Raw genomic sequence first — 16691 nt, 5'->3', positions numbered from 1 at the left:
GAACTTTCGGGAGAATTACGGATATCCAGGATAAAACTGTATTTACAAACTATAACTAAACTTGTTTAAATTAATATAACGAAAGAAAATAACACTCTCAACTGATTTGCAATAAAAATAAAGAAGCAGTAAATTTCAAACACAAACATTTCGTAATTTTCTGTAAATTTCCGTTTTTCTGAAACATACTCACAATGTTGTGTTTTATCTACTGGCGATGTTAGTTTTAAATTTGTTCGACAGATGGTAGAAAAAACGCCTTTGTTACAATCGACCCGTGGCATAATTGACCCCCAGTCACCCTTAGTTAATTGTTCCATTCTATTTTCAGAATTACTTTTCCGCCATAAATTAAGAACTCTTCTTTCATTTTGCAATCCTTCGTTACCTCAAGTGTAACATTGTTTCTACCATAGCCATATACGTGCATACAGATGCACAATTCTCATACAAACTTTCTAACATTCTCTACTAGAAAAAATTCCCCAAAATTTGGAAAAACGATTGAAATATCAATCTTCTAAAAACTGAGCAACAGTTAACACTAGATTTACGAACTGAGTCAATTTGACTCATTCAAAATTTGATTACTATATATATAAAACTTAAATAGTACTTCTCAAAGACATTTGTTGGTTTTTACGTAATAAAATATATGTAAATGTTGATTCCTCTCCACCACAGACCTCTTCATTTCGCATTATCAAATGTGGTATACCTAGTTTTACGGTTGTGAACCAATTTGACTCATAAAATGATTCAACAGTTAATTGATTTAAACACATAAAATTTATGATTTACGGAGCATTTTTAGTGAAATAACATAATTTTATAAATTCAATTTTTTGTCAAACAATTTGGTCCACCAAGGTAATTTCGATATTTATTCGTAAAAGGTATTTCAATTGATATTTATTTTATATCTAATTACGTAGGATTACCATAGTTGGAATAAATCAGAAAAAATTTCATTTGCTAAATATATTTTAAAAATAGAGTGTATACGTAAAAAATGTATTCAATGAAATTTTTAATAATAAATTGATTTGGAACTATTCCTTTTGCAAAAAACTTGAATTTTAATGTATGAGTCAGATTGGCTCATTTTAGTAAAAATAGATATACAGGATATTCGGCCACCCCTGGGAAAAATTTTAATGGGAGATTCTAGAGACCAAAATAAAACGAAAATCAGGGATACTAATTTGTTGATTGAGGCTTTGTTAAAAAGTTATAGAAACATTTCCGACCACACAGTATATTTTCGGTAAAGAATTTTTTTTCTCGAAAGTACGTAGGATTTCGGGGCTATGTGTATTCACCAAAAATGATTGTAATTGACCCCAGCAACCAAAAATAATTTTCCCAGGACGGTTTGAAATTTTTTTTTTGCCGAAAAATTTCAGCACCTACACCCCGCTTAATTTTTCTTAAAAATACATTTTTCATTTTCAATAAATTTCTTTGACATCCTACGGAAATTTTGTTTAGTACTTTTTTGTAGGTACTGATGAACTCTACTCTCATACTGAATTTCATTGACATACGCTCACTATTGTAGAAATTAGGGAGGTATGAAGATTGGACCATTTTTATGGGGTTTTTTACACTTTACGGTGTTAAACAACAACTTTTCGAATATTCTTGAAATGTCTACATATTCTCCATTTAAATACACGTAATTTGCATTTTGAAACATTAAAATCCTCCAATCCCTTCAGAAGTTACGATGTATTAAAGATACGCATAAAATTTCAGTAGAACGTCTAAACGATGGTCAGACATGAAAGTTTTGGTAATGAATTTTTTTCTCCAAACTGCGTAGAATTTCGAGGATATATATATATACATATTGACCAAAAATTATTGTAATTGACCTCTGAAATCGAAAATAATTTTTCCGAGAATAATTTGAAAATTTTTAATTTAATTTTTTAATAACTTTTTAACGTAGTCTCAATCAATAAATTGATAGTCTTGATTTTCGTCTTATTTTGACCTCTCGAATCTTCCATTAAAATTTTTCCCAGGGGTGGCCGACCACCCTGTATAAGCATAGAAGTAGTAATTTTATTTAAAGAAATCAACAAACATATGTGACATATGTTTTCATAAGAAATATGTAAAACATATGCCATATGCAAAATAAAAAATATATTTTTAAGAACTTTTAGTGATGAAATAAATTTCTATTTTGGTTTCACTCTTTTATCTATTTCCTACAAACATATGCATTTGCATAAACATTCGCAGTTTAGTTATTACGTACTATATAGAGTTAAATCAATATATATTTTTGTTATCAGTTAATCAATTTTGTTATAATTTGGTATAAATAAACTTTATACGCGTGTTCATCGATAGCAAAAAGTTTATTGCAATATCTTACATGCATCGTTTGATTTCAACAAATTTCTCACTTAAGCAACGATACAAATACTTATGGGTTTCACTGTAGTCTAGAAGCACGTATTTTCAGAGAAACACAACTAAAGATCGTGAACATGCAGGGTTCAGCCATTAAAATAAGCCTCGAAGGCTATCGTGCATCTTTACATAAAATTACAACGGTCCAAAGATTACGAACCTTTTTATAGGACACGTATGTACATAATTCATCTCTCTATCTAACTCCAATTCACGATTTCCAACTTTCCAAGCGTTTTTAACCTTCCTTTGAGGAAGAATTTAAATTTATAGTCTAATTTTTCATTCGACAAAGAATTTTTTCAAAGGCGCTTTCGGGGCAAGAACACAATTTCACGATTGAGAATTTCTTCTGTTCCTTTGGTATTTACTGCTGGTATGGTCGACGGGTAAAAAACTGCTGGACTTTCGCTAGGAAAGTTCTCGTAAAGTTGCAAAAGTGGATTCAGCTTAACGAACCCTCGCGGTTACTCGTAAATTTTCTGCACAGATAAAACCCCCCTGAACGAGATAAAAGCTGAAACGGCCGGGAAACTCCGTGTTTGTCTCGGATTCCGTGAATTTTTCAGCCGAAACGGAGCACGAACCTTCGTCGTTCATTGATTACTGCGTTTTCGCGTCGTCGTTGTCCGTTGGGACGTCGGCGTCCGTGTCTCAGTCGCGATCGATGGGCGAAAAAACGACGCATCGGAAGAAACTCCAACAAAGAAAGTCACTCTACCCCAACACCTCGATTCTCGTGCAATTTTCCACGCGATATGGTTATTGAAAAATATTTCACGTACAGTTTTTCTGCTGCTCGCTTCCACGGATTGAAAATACATACACATATTTTTGGTAGGTTAATTAAAACCACCCTGGTCGGATGAAAATTAAATATTAACACTAGATTTATGGATGTTGATTATACAGGGTGGTCGGCCACCCCTGGGAAAAATTTTAATGGAAGATTCGAGAGGTCAAAATAAGACGAAAATCAAGACTATCAATTTATTGATTGAGACTACGTTAAAAAGTTATTAAAAAATTAAATTAAAAATTTTCAAATTATTCTCGGAAAAATTATTTTCGATTTCAGAGGTCAATTACAATAATTTTTGGTCAATATATATATGTATATCCTCGAAATTCTACGCAGTTTGGAGAAAAAAATTCATTACCGAAACTTTCATGTCTGACCATCGTTTAGACGTTCTACTGAAATTTTATGCGTATCTTTAAAACATCATAACTTCTGAACGGATTGGACGATTTTAATGTTTCACAATGCAAACAACTTAGTGGAGAATATGTGGAAATGCCAAAAATATTCGAAAAGTTATTCCTTGACCCCGCAAAATGAGAAAAACCCAATAAAAATAGTCCAATTTTCAAACAGCCATAACTCCTACAATAGCCAATGGGTATCATTGTAATTTAGTAGGTAGTAGTACAAAAAAGTACTAAACAACTTTTCCGTACAGCGTTAAACAAATTTATTAAAAATGAAAAACGAATTTTTGAGAAAAACCGACGGGGGGTTAGGTGCTGACATTTTTCGGCGAAATTGAAGTTTCAAATCATTCTGGAAAAATTATTTTCGGTTGCGGGAGTCAATTACAATCATTTTTGGTGAATAGACATATCTCCGAAATCCTACGCACTTTCGAGAAAAAAATTCAAGTAAATGCTGAAATTTTTCGACAAAATTACAAAATTTCAAATCGTTTCAAAAAAATTATTTTTGGTTGCAGGGGTCAATTGTAATCATTTTTGGTGAATAGACATACCTCCGAAATCCTACGCACTTTCGAGAAAAAAATTCAAGTAAATGCTGAAATTTTTCGACAAAATTACAAAATTTCAAATCGTTTCAAAAAAATTATTTTTGGTTGCAGGGGTTAATTGTAATCATTTTTGGTCAATACACATACCCTCGAAATCCTACGCACTTTCAAGAAAAAAATTCAGTACGGGCGGAAGATTAAACGTTTAATAACTTTTTAACGGAGCCTCCATCAACAAATTGGTATTCTTGATTTTCGTCTTATTTTTACCTCTAGAATCTCCCATTAAAATTTTTCTCAAGAATGGCTGAACACCCTGTATATGTATTGTTTCGATAAGGCGGAATATAGTGATTAAAAATCGATTACATTTCTCCGGTTTCTCCCTTGAGTGTATTCAATTAAACCGTGTTCATATCTCGATTCACTTGCAATATTTTATTTCACTTAATTAACAGCTCAACAGTTAATTTAAACAATATATCGAACAAAAGTTAGCATTATTCTTCAAAACAATCGTGAAGTCAATAATTTTGAAAAAATTCAGAAACTTCCTTTGAAATTTACCGCAAATCAATCATATTGATAAAAGTAACCATTAAAAATATAATAAATTGCAAAATTTTGAAGATTTAAACATTTTAGAAAATTTTTTAAGTAAATTTTCCAAAGTATAAACAATCGTTCGTGTTAATTACAATGATAAATAATTAAGTCTATAGCAATAATGCAATTCTTCATTTTACGTGCAATTTGGTTAAAAAATGGCGAATTTATATTATAAAATATGCGAAACCAAGCCTACAGTGTACTCTGAGCATTTAAAAAATTTGAACATTATGGGAATAAAACGATACTGACCACGAATAGTGAGAATAATTGTGTGGTAAAACACTTGCAGCTTCGTTCAAAATGGCTCTCGACTAATAATATCCATCCCCAGAATGTGTGACACTTCCCCGAACGTCGCTGGTAGAAGTCTTCCGCTAATTGCAAGGGTCCGTCGAGCACTGTCGGCTTTAATTACGCCGACGATCTCGAATCCCCTCGCTTTCACCTCCATTTTTAACCCAGGAAAACCGGAAAATGACACACAAATCCAAAATCTAAAAAAATTACCAATTTTTCTATCGATAGTAATTGCAAAATTCATTCAAAAGTCTTAAAATAGTTAAAATTTCATGAAATATGTACGTTGTTTTATTTTCCTTCGGTTTTCCACACTGTCAAAGATCAGATTTAACCAATTTTATGAATTAATGTGGTTGTTCAATTGCACAATAAATTGGAATTGTTCTTTTCGCGTAAAAGACGGAATTATTTTGCAGAAATCGTGAAATTGAGACTTAATGTTGATTACTGACCATAGATGGCGCTGTAATCTACATATAATTACTTGGTTACCGACCGCAGATGGCGCTTGTAACTACAGTTAGTCATATGGTCACCTTTTGTAGATGGCGCTAAGGTTTTGAAGGTTAAATATGATTCTAGTAATTGAAATCCAAACAATATTATTATACGCTACATCTCTTTGTAGTTTTTGTCATATATAACGTTTATATTTCTATAAAACCGCCTATAGCGCAAAAAGTATTTTAAATGTTTAAAAGAAATTTAGTTGTTGAACGAAAAATCAATTGTTTTAAATAATTTAAGCTTTTTCTAAACTATCTTTTTCTTGTGGTTAAACTTTCTGTATAATTGGTATACAATTAGTATAACTTCACAAACAGAGTATATGTAGTTTGATTTTTTTTTTAAACAGCATTATATACTTTTAACTTTATAGCGTTATAGCTGACGAAAACACGAATTCAATGATCTACTGCACAATGACCTTTGAATGAATGTTATCTAAGAAATTCAAAGTAATTGAGGAAATGATTTTCCAACGCGCTAATGAGACGTACACGTAACTCGGTGTAAAGGATCATCAAACCTGTCTCACAAGTTGTCACAACACGATCTTACAGCTCGATCTTGTAAAACTGTCCAAAGGAAAACAAATCATACGCGATTAATATAATTTTTCAAACTTTTGTACGTATGGAGTTGGGTTTGACACATATTAAGAAATATAATTTTGCACTTTATATGTATACGAACTAAATTTTTTCTTGACATCTATCGATGTTACTTACTGTCTGAAATTAATTATAAAATAATAGAAAGCAACTTAATAATATTTATATTTGTATTTGTTTATCGACTGCAGATAAAATTGGAATTTTGTAAAAAATCGTGACAAAAATTGTAACTAAGTTTTGAAATAGGTTTGAATTTTTATTCTACACTTCTCAGACAATCATTTTGTGATTTTTTTTTAACAAGTTCACCATATTTTTTAACCATAATAGGCGTCGAAACATGCGAATCCACGCGTTCGAAGGAGACATTCCAAACCGTGGATTCGACTTATTGATTTTCTGTGTTAACGCACACACACACGCCACACAAATAACAGGAGGGTGGATTTCGTGGACGCCGCGACACACACCGACCTGTACACCATTGTGAATGGCATTTTGTACGATATTGTCATATGTTTTCTATTTGTTATTGTTAAAAAACGAAACTCTTTGAAATTTTAAAATAACAATGATAGTATTTATAAAAATTATACTATTTTTCAGTGACCCCTCGTAAATCTAATTTTCACTTAATTTTTATTTAATTCTTCCGTTATTAGTAAATCAGTTTTTAAACAAAATAGTGTGTTTGAAAGTAAAAATTCTTCATTTAGTTAAAATATCCCAATAATTCGAAACTCTTATTATGCAGGATATTGATGAGTTGTGATAATATAATTTATTTGTTTATGTATAGGAAACGATATTGTTAAGTATATAATGAATATTTATAAATTTTATTATGTTTCGATAGTCGGGAATTTTATGTTTGAAGGTAGCTGAGAGTTTCTTAAAAATTATAACAATTTTTGATAAATTTTTTTTATCGTTTATTGGAATTATTTTGCTTTTTTTTTATAGTACAATTTTGGAAGAAATTTCGATTAATAATTATATATTATATATTTTGATCTTGAATCAATAAAAGTTAAATTTTTTAATTTTAATTCTTTTTTATGAAAAAGCATGTGATTATTAAAATACAGAATTAAAAATAAAATATATAAATAACAATTGAATTAAATAAATAACAGTATTAAAATATATAATTTTAATTCTGAATAGTTAAATTCGAATTTTATAATGCCAATCGTTCTTGTATATAGAAATATGTAATTATTAAAATTAAAATACATAAATAACAACAAAATGTCTTGTTTAAAGTCGATTTGTTATAGTTAAGCAATTAAATATTACGGCAAGTACTTTCTTTTTCATTAGAATTATCTGTCTGAATTTTGTAGAAAATTTTAAATGAAAACAGTTATAAAGGAATTACTATGAATCAAAATTTATAATAAAAATTTAAAAATTCACCGTAACCTAATCGAACAAACATAACAATAAAATTATATTAAGAATATTAAAAAATTCTACGATCATCCAGAAATAGAAGCCATATTTGCACATCGACATTAAAATAAAAATCGATTTTTATTAAATTGCGCAATTATTAAATCAAATAATTTAAAAAATCTATGTGCACTTATTGATTATGTTAATCTTTTATGATTTGTCAAAATTGATATATAAAAGAATTTAACAATTTTTCAAATTTTATAAACAAAAGAAGATTCTTTATTTTGAGAAAAATGATAATTAAATAATTATAAATAAACTATAATTAATGGTCAAATATAGGCAACAATTGGAACATGGGCTTAAATATTAATTTTTGCCATGAAAATATTAAAATAATCATTTGTGTCAACAAATACGACGGAATACAGTTATTTGAGTTTTTGTTTGGATCTCTACCACTCGGTGAAGCAACCATAATCAGCAATGGCGCCGATTACTAACTTCGAATTATAAAAACAAGCCATACATTACGTTTAAACTTTTTCCAGCGCCCATTTTAAAAAACTACTGTTTTTCGAACGTATAATCGTGAGAAAAGATAGTAATCGGTTCGTTAACTATATTTCCGATAGAATATTTGTTAATTAGTCGAATCGTAGAAGAAGATTAAATTTTAAAATAATTGTATCGTGTTTCTATAACGAAAATAATTTATGCCAACAAAACTTATCAATAGGAATCGAAAGAAATAATAATAATAATATACGTATTACAAAATCCCAATTACCTACATATTTTATCCAACTCGATGGAATTCACTACAGTATAGTAAAAATAAAGTCATTAAAATATTAAAATCCACCATAATTTTCAAAGATCGTTTATTGTGTAGATTATGTAAATTATGGAGGTTCCACCATTTTGTCCCACACGTGGAAACTACAAAATTTAGGGATTATAATCGTAAAATCTGGGTAACATTAAAACAGTTGATATTTAAAATAATGCGTTAAAATTTTAAAATATTTGTTTTTTTGAAATTATCACAATAAATAGACAAAGTATAATTGGAGATCGCCAGGTCGCTGAAACATAATCAACAACGGCGTCGATGTCTAACCTTAAATCCCAGAAACGAAATTTCTTAATATTCTAAACATGAAAATATGATTAAGAAATGATACTACTCTTCATATTTCATTATTATGACTTCATAACAAAATACAAAGAGCATTTCGATTCCTCTTACCATGGAAATTATAACATACTAATTGCTATAGCGTCATTAAAAAAGTTTGGTTCCAAACAATTTAAATTGCCTTTGTTTTCAGTGCTGAATTATTGAGAAAAGAATTATTTATATCATGGGTCCACGTAATCAGGTCCAAATTTCATTATTGAAAGATTATTTCGAAATTGTTTTAGATTTGTTTTTAAATAAAATTCTAGACGCATTAAATTTCGATCTTCATAATAGAAAAGCCGAAAAAAGTAATTATTGTATCTAATATTTATTATTTCTTAGGACAATGTGAATTTAAATAAAAAATTTTTTTATAAACAGTTGGTATTTTTTACTGTTAAAAAAGATTACTTCTTCCATGTTTTGAATGTTGAATTCGATTAATTTTTAATTTTAAAACCATTTTAGCTTTTATTTGTTATATAAATCTTATATTTATCGTTTCGTTTATTTCTATATTTAAAAATTGCACGAATACTTCAAACATACAATAAATAAATATAAACAAAATTTGACAAGGAGGAAACTTTATAGTGGAAGTAAACATTCAAAATGGGTGTTTTTTTACCTAACATAAAAATATTGCAGTAAATAATAATTTAAAATGACGAATTTTGCTTAAATTCGACGTTAGGGGAATCACAGACCTAACTTTATAAACAGTTGAGGTTATGTCTCATGTTATTTTGTTAGAAGAAACGTCTCAGCATGTCTATTTCATTTCCTAAATCACAAAAGACGAAAATTTAGCACAATCAAACACACAGAAGCTTAAAAAAAAATGGTCAAAACTTGCGCAAACTATGGAAAATCTTGAACAAAACAAAAGATTCTAATAGAAAAGTGACTTATTTATGATATTCCATAATAAAACAACTCTAACCGTAGTTACGAAAATAAACTAAGCCTCGAAAGATGTCCAAGAACCTTTAGAACCTTACCAAAGTCCGTCCACACTAATTTTCAATGCTTCATACCATATTTTTCCTTGATTTCTACACGAAATGATCATCGTAATAATCATCGTATGTAAAGAAATATAGTTAAAATTCATGGAAACTATGGAAAACCTCAAACAAAACAGATTTTTCTTCGTAATTTTCAAAGATTCCAATAAAAAAGTGACCCATTTACAATATTCCATATCCAAACGTACCTAGTAAATGAACTAACCTCAAAAGGTACCCAAAGACCCAACAGCATCTACATCACTTCACTGGGTATTTTGCAATATTTTGTGTTAGTTCTGTATAATTTGGTCACCTTATGTCAAGACGAGGACGCTGGTCCATCGTATGCAAAGATCAGGAGCCTTAAAAGATGCTTTTCAGTCATAAAAACTATAGATAATCCTAAACAAGCTAGATTCTGCATGGCAATTTTCGAAAATTTTCATAGCAAACTGTTCAACTTACAATATTCCAGTTGTAAATGAACTAAGTCTCGACAGTTGTCCAAAAACCTCGGGAACGCTTTCCCAAGAGCGTCTAAGCTACTTTTCAATACTTTTTACAATATTTTTTGTCATTTCTGGCTCGATCTGGTCGTTCTAATATAATGCAAGGATTCTGGTCCACCGTATGTAAAGTTTAGAAACCTTGTAGATGGTTGAAAGTCATAGCAACTGTGGAAAACCTCAAACGAACCAGATTTTTCCTAGCGCATCTCGAAGTTCGGTACAGAAAAATGACTAATTTATGGCATTCTATAATAAAACAACCGTGAACATAGCTTGGATAAATAAACGAAGCCTCGAAAGTTGTCCAATCTAATGCTTTCTGCCATATTTCCCTCGATTTCTGCAGGGAATGGTCGTTCCAAGCAAAACATATCACTCTATCTTCCGTCGTTATGGAAAGACTGGGAGCTGGGAATGACAATTAGAGGTGCAGGTAGAGGGGTTCTCGAGAGATTCGGACAAGACACCCGGTGCACAGCGTAAAAAAACAGCGGAAAGAATTACATTCTGCGCACTGACTGATGTCCTGGCGTCGTATTCCTTGAATCCGGCTTATCCATGGGCCATTGCACTGTGTCGACACGTCCGCCAATCACCGGACGAATCACCAGCTCGCACGGGCGAGCGTATATCGCGCTCGCTTCGACAGAAACCAGGTGAAAAACGGAACCATCACGACTCGACGACCGCCGCGGCGAGACTGGGCTCTCGCTACCCGGCCGGGTAGCTGCCATGGCAACCTGACCACCCTCCCACCACTGAAACCTTCCCACCATTTGCCGTCCTCCACCCCCTCCCATGAGTTTCCGCAGTCGGGTCTCGCGTTCCAGGTCTCCCCCATTCCACTACCCGAAAGAGAGCCTCAACCACCGGCGGAGGAAACGTCGCAGAACCTACGTGGACTCCTGAGGGGATCGAACAATATATTTTCTACGGGCCGTGAACTCTTCTGCTGGGTTATATTAGATTTACTTCGCTATATTTGTATGTTTTTCGGTTTTATGAAATGATCGTTGAAAGGAATTGGATTTTCAGATCGATTGAAGGGGTATGAATCCATCTGCTGGTTATCTTGGTCATTCTTTAGAATATTTATGGCTTTTTCCGGGGTTCTTTTCGAATGTTTGGAAACGGACATTAGGTATTAGAATAGAGTGGAGAGGACATGGACCCTCTGCCCTAGTTATCTTAGTTGTCTTTTGGAATATTTATGGGTTCTTAGGAATTTTTTGGAATTGCTAAAAAAATTTCAGTTTGTTTCTTTTTTTTTCTGCCTGTTTAACAATGGAGACTGTGTTTTGTGTTTGATGGGTTGTCGTGGTTGGAAAGTGTATGGGTGCCTGGTTTCAAGGAGAGTCTTGATTCGATTTGAATGGAATACGAAGGATGATGTTTGGGGTATTGAATTGACTTCGAGGTTGGAAATTGACTCCATTGCTGCTTATGGTTCTTTACTTTGAACAGCTGATACATAGATGGTTAGAATGATTGAAAAGGAACTCTGCAAATCTAATTTCACAAGAAATTCTTTCTTCGTTTGAATAAAAAAGGAAGAAAGATACTTCAAGTATTAATAAAATTCGTTATTAGGAATTGAAATTAGAAATCGACTCCACCACTGATTATAGTTAATATAATCTCTCAACAGAATGATTGATCAATTATTGGATATATAGAAATATAGCTAATAGCCACTAAAGCTTTTATGTACAGGTTTTGCAGTCTAAATCCAACCTTTTACCAAATAAATCCACCGTTTTACAAAAAGGTTTTTCTAAAATATTGGTTTTTTAAGTGTTTGTAATCAAAACAAAATTGTTAAAATATTACTTTTATTATATGCAATACAGACGTACACTAATTATTTATTCAATAGCAATTACTAATTCTTTACATAAGGAATTTGTAATTAAAGGTTTCGGGAGTGTCATTGATTATATCTACCAAGTGATTATAATTTTTCAAAAAACTTCTTCAAAAACAAAAGTGTGAAACTGACATCTTTCATATCGTCATTGTTTCATATTATAAACAAGACTTTATTAATCCTTGCCTGTATTTGTGTGGCGAATCTTAAATGAATTTGTCTTAACTATTAACTATTCACGAATGCAAACATTATGACTTGAAAGTCATCTATTTTTAATCTCTTTTTAACCAATCCGAGACATGCTAATTCTTTATGTAAAAACGAATCAAAAAGTTCTTTCCAAGTTTGCGATGCGATGCATAATTCTCGAGATACAAGCAGTTAAAGTCTACCAAGGTCACTCCCGGCAGCCAGTTTTACTCTAGTCAGCTGATCTGCACGGTGCCACATGTGCACACGAGAACTTCGATTTCTCGTATTTCGAGAATGAAACCTCGTATTGCGAAACGGTAAAGGACTTTTCTATTTGATTTTTTTCAAGGAATTTGGATTCTCTGTTCTTCTTTTCATTCTTAATTAAAAAAGAATTTTTCTTTTATTTCATTTTGAACCGAATATTTCGTCTGCAATTCACGAAATTTGAAAAATTACGAGTTGAAGATGCATAAATACTTTCGTGACCTGTTGTATTTCACAATGTGAAACGACAGTTTCATCTGACGCGTGCCATAGACGACACCCTGTATATTTTAAAGCTCTAGAAGCAATACGTTTTATCCGTAGCGGAATCTGTCCACTGTCATGTCGCGTTAAAGCATTCCGAGACCTTTGTTCTGCCTGTCGGATCTCGTGACAGGGCGACCTCGATACCTTAAAAACGGTTCATTATCGAGGAAAGGCCTGTCCCGACGTCGCGACGCTTGAAATTAGCCTTCAACGTTTCTCGTCTCTTGGCTGATTCTTCGAAATCGACTTTCAAACGAAAAAGAAGAGAAGTTGTTTGCCAATTTTTGTAGTTGTTTCGATTAGAAAACAATCTTTGCAATTAATTCGACAATTATCCATGTTTAGAAATCAATTAGACCACTTCTATTATCATTAATCTTGATGAAATTTGTATAGTTTTTAGAAAACACTTGTCACAGACAAGTCTTCATAAAAAAAATGTTTTTCTAATTTTTCATGGAATTTTGCAAAAAAAGAACCAGAAAAAATCGATTTTCTTTTGAATTGCTATTATTTTGTGTGGGGGGAAAATTTTCTGTGAGATTGCTACAGTTTTGTAGGAAATAAAATATTTTAACGTAAAAATAAATTTAAATTCTGTTGTAATATTATAAAGAAGATAAGCGTACACGTGAAACACAAATTGAAAATGTATTACTGTGAAGGTGTCTCCACTCATGCACGTGTATTAGTAAAAATAACTAAAAACATATTGGCCAATGTGAATTTAATAATTATGAAACGGTTGCTTCAAAAATAATTACCGATGAATCCAAAATTTTCTGTTGTTATTTGAGAATAAAACTACAAGTCGATAACTAATATTATTTCTGATCCTTTATCTTGTTTTTTTACTTTCATAACCTTCTCCTGCATCGAGGTTATGTTTGTCATAGAGGGTGGATAAATAATCACGCTATTATGCATTGTAGGATACCTTTTCGTTCCCAGATTTCCCCTAACAGAAACTAAACGGTGGCGCCACACTACTGAGTTTCAGTGACACCATCTATCGCCAGGAATGAAAACTGTACAAACTATTTTCGAATCGAGTCTATTTTTTAACCTTTAGCAAGTATAATAGAAAGTATATTTTGCAACACATTTAAATCACGAATCGATTTTTAACGCATGGTCTCTAGCTTTTGTTCATACTAAGCATAAGAAACGTTTACTAAATTGCTTTTCTCTATGCTCGACTAGCTGTTTCATTTACTAGCCAAGAGCACTATCCTGAAATTTCTCCCTTGTCCTACTCATTTTTGCAGTGTTAAGCAGGATATTTAGAGGTCGTTGGGTCGGTCGGTCAGGGAATATATTAGTGACCTCCATGTTCCCCAGATTTAACACCTATAGATTTTTATTTATGGGCGAAATTGAAGCAACAAGTGTACAACGAAATACCAATAACTAGAGAATACACGATGGAACATATAAGAAGCGCTTGCATTGCGATTAATCCGAACGAAATTCAACGTGCGAATGTTTTTCAGTAACAGTAAGTATGCCAATAAGTAAATTAATGAGATATTACAGTTAATAAGTATCGTCGCTTTGTAAAGTTAATACAAAGATTCTATTAATTATTTTAGGTGGTTACAGTAAACTAATATTTATTATTTATTTAGAATAAAATAACGAGGAAAGAGTTTGAGCTACTTATTAACATACTCTCCTGTTCGTCAGCCACTAGTAACCCTTTACTCAACTTACCATTTCACGCCACGTCGATTCTATAATCGATTATTCAAATTTATGGTACTCTTTTAACCTAAAAGGACTCTGAGTCAATTTTGACCAAAATCATACTTTAATCTCATTGAAACTATCGAACTAATATATTATTTCCAATTATGCATTCCTCATCAACATTTATATATCCATATACATAGAAACTCAATCATGAAACGTTGAATAACTCAACAATGCTTACGATAAACGAAATCCAGAATCTACGAACAAAGTGCATTGAACCGTACGTTTTAATATCGAATCGCTGTAACTTTATCAAACTTGAAGCAAATGTTTTTGAAACAAACCGATATTTGTTTATAAACGTATCATACACAAACTACACAAAAAAAAAACACTCTAAGCACATACCGAGCAAAAGTTACGAGATATTCTACAGCCAGCAGAACATTTAAAATTCAAAGTGCGATAAATCGACAACGAAAAATCGTACTCCAAACTTTATGTCGTCCGTGCATTAAATAATTAAAAATGTTTCATTCGTATATTTCGAAGTTTTCAAGCCTTAACGGTTTATCTGAGCGAAATTTCTGAGTATCAGAGATTCGATCCACGTGTTTATAGGTTATCTTGAGATTGAACAATTAGGCCACCGGTATCGTAACTTCATAACCTACTGACTAACTTCGTTATAGTTGCAAAATGTACGTATCGTGTCAATGGAAACCAAAACTTCGCAATTATATTCACAATCTAATGTAAGCCCTTGTTCACTCGTTGTACGAGTCGATTTGTAGACACAATGGATACAATGCTGACAACTTTACGACCTAAATTGGACCAATTTTAAATGTTAAGACGTTGTCGAGATCGCGTGAATTGTTGGATCAGCGGATCATAAATTTTTCCATTGTACTTAATTTAATTTCTCTTTCAAAGATTTTATTACACTTTTTTAAAGCGAGGAATTAAGGAATAGAAGATTTTCGAAAGAGTGTGAAAATTTGATTTGGAAATGAAAATGTAGTATCTGAATTTATGGTTAACTGAATTGTTTAATGAATGATAGAAATATTGATTGAAATTGTTGTAGATATTAATTTAAGAAATTTTATTTAAAAGCAGGATTAAATAACTTATTACAGAATATAAATTAAATATTTTTAAAAAAATGCCGACTGTATAAATGAATTTGTGATTACGATAAGATTTAATCGAATGAAAATGTATTGTTTATTAGAATGTGACAGTTTTAAGACAATTATAAAATTCTTTCAATTCTAAATTTCAATTTCTAATGTATGTCGAAATAAATTCGGCTTTAAATATACTGTATTTTAACAAACATAATTATTTTTAATACAAAATTTGTGAATAAATTATAGTTTCTATGTAAATTCTGATGAAATACCAAATAACAAATCAAAATTCGAATCAAAATTGACCCTAAATCCAAGTGTTGAAACGCATTCTCTAAAATAAGAAGACATACTTTCAAAATTTAACTATTTTTCTTACGTTTTTACGTAAAAGACAAATATTTTGAAATAAAAACGGTTTAAAACAAAATATTTCGTAAAAACTTTCCTCAAAAGATGATTTTTTTAATTGAAGAAGGATAAATGTATAGTTTGAATTTAAAAAATCATAACTAATGCGGCATAGCATTTGAATTTTGGAAACCAGTGACCTAGTCAGTACCATAACCTCGTTTGATCCTTTGACATCCACCTAAGAAATACGTGTTCCATTTCGTGCTGAGGCAGAGAATACATGGCAGCTTTCCACGACTTCCTGGTTCGTCTTTTCTACCATTTTATTGCAGTCTTTGAAGATGTCCAAGTATCCTTTCAAAGGTCTTTCCATCACTATACCTTCCGTGCGAACTTTTGATACATTTTTCGCCTAAATACAGCGAAACATCGAAAATGTATTGTTTAAAACAACTGTTATCAACCTTCTTCAACTTTACAATCCACTTTACCCAAACACATTATTCACATAACCTGAAATTTGAATTTTAAGGTCACTAATTTCCCAATATTAAAAGCGACGTCCCACAAAACAAAATTTT

General features: G+C 31.4%; 1 protein-coding gene across 1 annotated transcript in view; it reads right to left on the bottom strand.

The window, feature by feature from the left end:
- LOC122403450 (dipeptidase 1-like) overlaps positions 1-11008 on the bottom strand; it is a 203711-nt gene extending 192703 nt beyond the window's left edge. The window contains exon 1 of the mRNA XM_043406978.1: positions 10834-11008. The gene's annotated coding sequence lies outside the window, so the exon portion shown is untranslated. The remainder of the gene's footprint in view (positions 1-10833) is intronic.
- Between the last annotated feature and the right edge of the window lie 5683 nt (positions 11009-16691).

Source organism: Colletes gigas, unplaced genomic scaffold (genome assembly GCF_013123115.1).
Source record: "Colletes gigas isolate AHSC1104 unplaced genomic scaffold, ASM1312311v1 Colletes_gigas_Sc00053, whole genome shotgun sequence".
Taxonomy (NCBI): Eukaryota; Metazoa; Arthropoda; class Insecta; order Hymenoptera; family Colletidae; genus Colletes; species Colletes gigas.
Note: the sequence above shows the minus strand (reverse complement) of the source record. Positions and strands in the feature narration are given on the sequence as shown.